Source organism: Elephantulus edwardii, unplaced genomic scaffold, assembly GCF_000299155.1.
Source record: "Elephantulus edwardii isolate Elephantulus edwardi_28Jun2011 unplaced genomic scaffold, EleEdw1.0 scaffold00126, whole genome shotgun sequence".
NCBI classification, from domain to species: domain Eukaryota; kingdom Metazoa; phylum Chordata; class Mammalia; order Macroscelidea; family Macroscelididae; genus Elephantulus; species Elephantulus edwardii.
Genome location: NW_006399876.1, coordinates 6,662,438 through 6,669,395, shown reverse-complemented (window position 1 = coordinate 6,669,395; position 6,958 = coordinate 6,662,438). Strand labels below are relative to the sequence as shown.

At 48.8% G+C, this 6,958-nt stretch overlaps 1 non-coding gene across 1 annotated transcript; it reads right to left on the bottom strand.

Moving 5' to 3' along the window:
• Positions 1-6,235: 6,235 nt before the first annotated feature.
• Positions 6,236-6,308, bottom strand: TRNAA-AGC. Its single transcript has one exon. It is a non-coding gene; the product is annotated as a tRNA-Ala (tRNA).
• Positions 6,309-6,958: the final 650 nt, after the last annotated feature.

Genomic DNA, 6,958 nt, shown 5'->3' with positions numbered 1-6,958 from the left:
CACTGCCTCTGACACACCCATCCCAATTACCCCAGTCACTGAAACAATCCACACCATAGAGGGTCTACCCCTCCTACACCGTCCCTCCACCCTCACAAGCATGATGTCCCCCTCCAAGGACCGGCCCCTCCTTGCAACATGTCCAAAGTATGTCAGACGAAGCCCCAGAATCCTTGCCTCCAAGGAGCAGCCTGTTTTAACCCTCTCCAGGATGAATCTGTTTGTTTTCTTGGCAGTCCATGGTACATTCAATACTCTTCTCCAGCGTCACAGCTCAATTGACGTAAGTATGGTAAAAGGATACAGCTCTGATGCATATCCTTCCTGATTTTAAACCACATAGTGTCCCCTTGTATCTGGAACAACACTTCCACTTTGCACATCACTTTGTCAAGGCGCAATATGAAGTATGAAGTATCCTGGGTTTGCTGTGATGCTGAACATGGTACCATTGGAGTATCAAATACCAGAATGGTTCCCCAATGTGAACAGTGTTTGGTGGAGCTCCGAGTTATAAAATGGGTTTGGAGGCAGGAATGGCATCCACTTCCTCAACCACATGCCACTAGAGAAACTCTATTAACTTGGAGAAATGACGATAGAGGAAGACATTAGATCTTTTGTTCTTAGAGTTGCTATGACTTGCGCTCCACTCAACAGCACTCAACAACAACAACAGGGTCCCCTTGTTCTCTTTGAACCTCTCCACATGCACGTGGTTTCTCCTGTTTTCACAGGTTGTTGCTGTTACGTGCTGTCAAATTGGAACTGACCCATGGCTGATCTTCCAGCGGGTTTCCAGAGGCAGGTAATCACACCAGGAGACAATGCCCATCTTTCTCCAGCAGAGCAACTGGTGGATTTGAACTGTGTACTTCTGGGATTGCAGTGCAGCATCTTGCCACTAGGCCACCAGAGCTCCCTTAGCTCAGTATCTTAACCACTAGGCCTCCAGGGCACACTTAACTTTTCTGGAATATGTCCTTTTTGCAATGTTATCTATCGTTTGTTATGATTTCGTGCATAGTCAATAAAACACAAACATCTTTCTAGTATTCTCCACTTTCAGTCAAGATCCATTTGACATCACCAATGATATCCCTTGTTTAATGTCCTCTTCCGCAGAAAATCAAAGACTACAGCCTTCAATGTGGATTGCACGTCAACATCAACAAGACAAAAGTCCTCACCACTGGGCTGATAAGCCACATCATGACAGACGGAGAAAAGATTGACGTTGTCAGTGATTTCATCTTACTTGGAGCCACAAGCAATACCCTTGGTACCAGCAGTCAGGAGACCCAGAGACGTATTGCCCTGGGAAGGTCCGTTGTCAGTGACTTCTCCGAGATACTGAGGACTGTGAGTTTGAAGACAAAGGTGCAGCTGATTCAGGTCGTGGTGTTTTCCATCACTTGTTATGCATCTGAGAGCTGAACAATGAATAAGGATGACAGAAAAATTGATGCCTTTGAGCTGTGATATTAGAGAAGAATACTGAGCATCCCATGGACTGCCAAAAGAACAAACAAATATATCTTGGAGAAAGTGCCCCCAGAATGCCCCGTGGAAGAAGGATGTTGAAGCTTTGTCTCACATAGTCAGGGCATGTTGTTAGGAGAAGCTATTCCTTGGAGAAGGACATCATGCTTGGAAAGGTTGAGTGTCAGTGAAAGATAAGACCCTCAACAAGATGGATTGACACAATGACTTCAGCGAAGGTTTCACACGTGTCAGGGACGAGGATGGCACAGGACAGGCCAGGGCTCAGATCTATCGTTCATTGGGTTCCTATGAGTTGTACTCACCTTGATAGCACCTAACAGCAGCAGCAGCAACAACAACATCAACATCAACCTGTCTCTTCTGAAACCAGCTTGAATTTAGGAAGTTCTCTGTCAGTATACTCCTGTAACCAATTTTCAGTCATGCTCCCTAAGATTTCATTTGCAAGTGATACTCACAAGGCTGTTCTGGTAGTTTCTTCGTTCTGTCGGAGTGAAGCATGTTTCTTTGGAACGGGCATAAATATGAACTTCTTCCAGCTGCTTGACCAGGTCGCTGTCCTCCACATTTTTTTGACATGATGGGTGGGCGCTTCTAGTTTTGCATCTGTCGATGAAACATCTTAGTTGGCATTTTCCAAATTCCCAGAGCCTCGTTTTCTTGTCAGCACCTTCAGTGTTTCTTGAACTTTCTTCAGTACCCTCAGCTCTCTGTTATAGGCTGGCTCCTAAAATGACTGAACATTGGCCAATTCTTTTTGGTACAGCGACTGTGTCTTTGCTCCATCGCCTCTTTTTCTTTTTTAATTAATTTTAATGAAAGTTTACAGAGACTTAGTGTTTCCATTCATTCATTGTTGCACTTTTTTTTTCATTGTTGCACTTTTCTCCCTGCCCACCCCCGCTCCCCAGATCACTTTTCTCTTTGAAAAGTAAAAAAAAAAAAATTTCTTTCATTGTTATACAATCTCTCCCCTCAAGTCCACTCCACTATGCAGCCTTCTTTCTGGACTCCTGTCATGACAATAATACCTGATCATATATCCCTTTTAAACAGTTCTCTCCTTCATCTGTTTCAATGCAGTATACATTATTTATCTCATCTTTCTCAGTCTCCCCCCAACCCCGATGCCAGTAGTGTTTTACAACAGTGGCTCTATGCAGTATTTGTCCTTTTGTGACTGACATATTTCAGCATCATGTCCTCCAAGGTCACCCATTTTGTATAATATTTCATGAGTTCCTTGTTTTCAGCATAGTATTCCATTGTGTGGATATACCACAGCTTCTCTATCCATTGTTTGTTGATGGGCACTTATGTTGTTTCCAGCTCTTTGCTATTGTGAACAAAGGCGCACTAAACATGGCTGTGCCTCCACCTCCTCTTAATGCTTGTCAGTGTTTTGCTCAGAGAGCCCCTCATTACTGAACTAAATACTTCAATTTTTTCTTCAGTTCTTTCAGTTTGAGAAATGCCAACTATGTTTTTCTCCTTTGAATAATATCTGCCTCCTCTCTCGCTCCTCCCAATTTTTATCCTCCTAGAACCTCAGTGTGTTATTTTATTTACAAACATGGCCTTGAAAGCAAAAAACAACTAAGATGAAATCTTATGCGTTTAAACCAGTTGCCATCAAGATCACTTGTGTGTGTGTCAGAGCAGAAAAGTGCTCCATTCAGCTTCCAATGGGCTGAAGTCGCATGGAGCCCTGAGATTGCAATGACCGGTAGTCTCACGGAAGGAGCCCTAGTGCGCTTGTTACAGAACACAAGGGGTTCTTTCCTTAGTCAGTCGCCAGTAAGACAAACGAATTGCAATATCCATAAATGCACTTTATTACATAGATCTGGGAGAGTCACCTCCAAGACTGCCTCCCCATCTGGGAGTGGTTGTGGGCTTTTATAGAAGGGTGAAACAGCAACTTACTTAACAATAAACTTTTGTTAGTAAAATTAAAGAATTTCTACATCTGAAAGAAAAGCATTCACACCCAGATATTCCCTTTCCAGGCAAACAGGCAGATTAAGTTACAATTTACATATGATTGGGGAAAACAGCTTCAAAGAGATAACAGCTAATCTAGGAGATTCATCTCCTCTTCTGATTAACAGACAGATCACAGAAAGGACACTAAGAACTCCAAGGTCAAGCAACCAGTCCAGCAGGCTGGAGAAAACTATAGTTTTATAATTGATACCTATATAGAGAATTCTGAACTTATTAATACCACCCTATCATTCCCCCCTCTTTTTATATAAGTCTTTTAAGACAAACATACCACCCCATCATGTTTGGCAGCTCACCAAAATGTTAGAGGTTCAAATCCCAGAGGTTCCTCAGGACAAAGACTTGGTGATTTGTGTCTGTGAAAATGACAGGCTAGAAAACCCTGTAGCAAAGCTCTATTCTAACTAAGGTAGGTGCTCTTAGGTAACTTTGAATTGGAAATCCGAGCTAGTCTTTCTACTCTGAGTGTCATGTGGGTTAAAATGTCTCTCCTTTTATGAAGTCACGGTCATTAGTTGATGCAGTTAAAATTTGGCAGCTTTAAAGAGAAAGGCTGGGTAGTGGGTACGTGGACATTCATTACACTCTAGACTTCTGAGCATGTTTATAAGTCTTCATATAAATGTGTTTTTTATACTTTAGATGGATTAAAAGTTTAAGCATTAAAAATGAAAAGAATTGGAGGAGGGTGGAGAAAGTGAACCAGGTGGAGTTCTGGAGAAAAAAAAAACAACCAAAATAAAAACCAGAGCAAGCCAAAACCCCAAATGCAGTGTCGCCGGGTGCATTCTGTGCCGTTGGATGTCCCCCCCAACCCCCCACCGCAGGGCAGAGCAGAACAGCTGCAGCCAACAAGGATGGATGCTGCCCACGTGGACTGTGCTGCTGAAGAGCTGGTGAGTGACACAGTCCAGACTGAAGCCACGCTGGGGTTGCTCCCAGGGCTGGGGAGCGGGTAGACTGGCAGATAACCCGGGGCTGGGTGGAGAGCCCACCTTTGGAGGACGGAGTTTGGATGGGAGCTGAAAAACTCCTCGCTGATAAGCCAGAACCAACTGACAGCAGCCCCTCAGCAAGTTTCTGAGGCTGTAAATTGCAAGGGAGGGGACTGTGCATCTTTCTGCTGTGGGCCCACTGCTGGCTGTAACCTGCCAGAGAAGTGTCACCATCAGGCTCTTGGTGCGACTCCCTGTGGACAAGCCACCAGAGCTCTGCAGGCTGGTAGCAGGTCTTGGGAAAGAACTGGAAGCAGGCTGAGAGGCACCTTGGAAGATGGCACAGTAGGAATGTTCCAGAGCAGGAGAGGGACATGTCAGGACTGTTTTAAAAAGGGCTGGAGGTGGCACAGGGGTCCAGGCTAGAGGGGCTGGACCAGGGAGCGAGGGCCCCCCTCCAGGGCCAGTGGCTGTTGAGTGGGTTCGGGCTTCTGGTGACTTTTAAGGCGTGTGAGGCTGCAATACCTGTGACTCATTGCTCTGAGGCACCTCTGGTGGTGTCTCTTACTGTGAATGTCCTCCTGAGTAACCCGTTGGACCACAGTGAAAGACTTTCCAGGTCTCAGTTAATGAAGCTAGAAAACCCAGATGGTGATACTCTGCTGCTCTGGGCCACGACCTCATGGAGATGCAGTCCCAGGATGTGAGCTGGAGAGAGGGGCCATGTTTGCACTAGGGACCTCATCCGCCTTTTTGTGAGTTAGGCGGTTTTGGGAGCAGGGCAAGGTGAGGGTGGGGTGCAGAGACAGCTGAGCAGGAAGGCACCAAGCGATCTGAGTGGAGTTGAGAAGCAGAGTGCAGACCGGTGTCTATTCTATCCCCGGCCTCATTGGCCCTGGAATGATCCAAGCCAGGGGACAGGACACCTGCCAGTGCCCTCCAGGGTCACCAGTATTTCCAGGGCCGCAGGCTCTCAGGTCCGTGGGGCCGTTTGTGGTTCTCCTGGGCAGGCAGTACCGTCCTAACAGGTCAAGACGCTTGGTCCACCTCTTCTGTCCAGTTCTTTGCGGCCACCCCAGCTCCGCCTACTCCCAGAGTGCTCCAAAGCCCCGCCTTGCGGGAGCCCCCCTCGGTCATGAGCACCCCCATCCCACCTGTCCTGGGCCTTGCTGGGAATGGTACCTCCTGGGAAGGGCGCTGTCACCCCACCAGTCCCGGGGCTTCTGATGTCTCCCTGGTTGTGCACCGAGTGCCGGGACCCCTGAGTCCGCGCACACCCGCTGCGCCCTGTACAGACAGCTGCTGGCCGAATGGACAGACCAGCCCGTCCTGGTGGTGGAATTCTCAGGCCCCCGCTGCAAGCAAGCCCTGGGGTCTACTTTGCATTCCGTTGCATCTGGTCCCCTTCCGGAGGCCAAACTTGCTTCTTGTTCTTTGCACCAGCTATTTCTAAATTCTGCCCTCTTGTTCATGTCCATGCAACTCTTGAGTTCAAGGCGCCTCACGTCCACGTTGGAGGAAGCGCAGTCAGGAGTCAGGGTCCTGGGTGTCGCAGGTCGTGTCACCTGGCAGAGAGGGGGGTCCCCAAAGAGGATTCCAAAAGGTTCTGTGAGCGTTCCTGTGTCTCCTCAGAAAAGTGAGGGCGTGCACTGCAGCTCTGCTTCCTTCCCTGAGGGGATGCGTGAAATCAGAGGGGAGGACAAGACCTTTCCTTTGATCTTTATCATTCAAGTATTATCACTTGTTAAATTTAAAGCGATAATAACTGTTTTTTCCAAAACTCATCCTGGAGAATGCGGGCATCGATCCCGCTACCTCTCACATGCTAAGCGAGCGCTCTACCATTTGAGCTAATTCCCCAACCTGATTTAGTCTTGTCGCTAACAAGCACATAGCACTCACGTCATCACTGCGTTTCCCCTGGGCGGCAGCCTCACCCCCAGCTATTGCCTTCGCCCATTGGTTCCCCCACTGTCCCATGCCTGTGGCCAGGATTGGTTTGGCTCCTTCTAGTTTTAAACCGCATCGGCTGCTCTGATTGGTGGTCGGCAATGTCCGCAAGGCGGGGGCCCTGCTGTTGCTAGGGCGCAGGGGGAACCCCACCAGAGGACTCCCGGTTTCTCATTTGTTTTTCAGACTCCGGGGTCCTAGAGGTTCCGGATCCGTCGAGTCTGTGGGACTAGAATGCCCCGTCTCGCTTGACGGACGTCGCTCACCAGCCAATCGAAGTGGGAGCTGCGGAAGCTCTCGGAACACCCAATCGGCTCCAGGGGGCGGGAGAGGAGAGCCAATACGTGAAGCGCTGGGGGCGGGGCAGCGCGGCGATTGGCGGCGAGGCGGCCGGAGGGAGGGCGGGGGAGCTCTAGGCCTGCTTGATACGTCCGCCATTTTGGGCGCTTCGCTGATGGTGACTGTGAGTGTGTTTCCCGCCTGAGCGCGACCAGCGGTGGGTCGCGGGAGCCTCCAGGTAACCGCGGGGCAGGTGGCCGAGGGGCCGGCGGCCGAGGGGG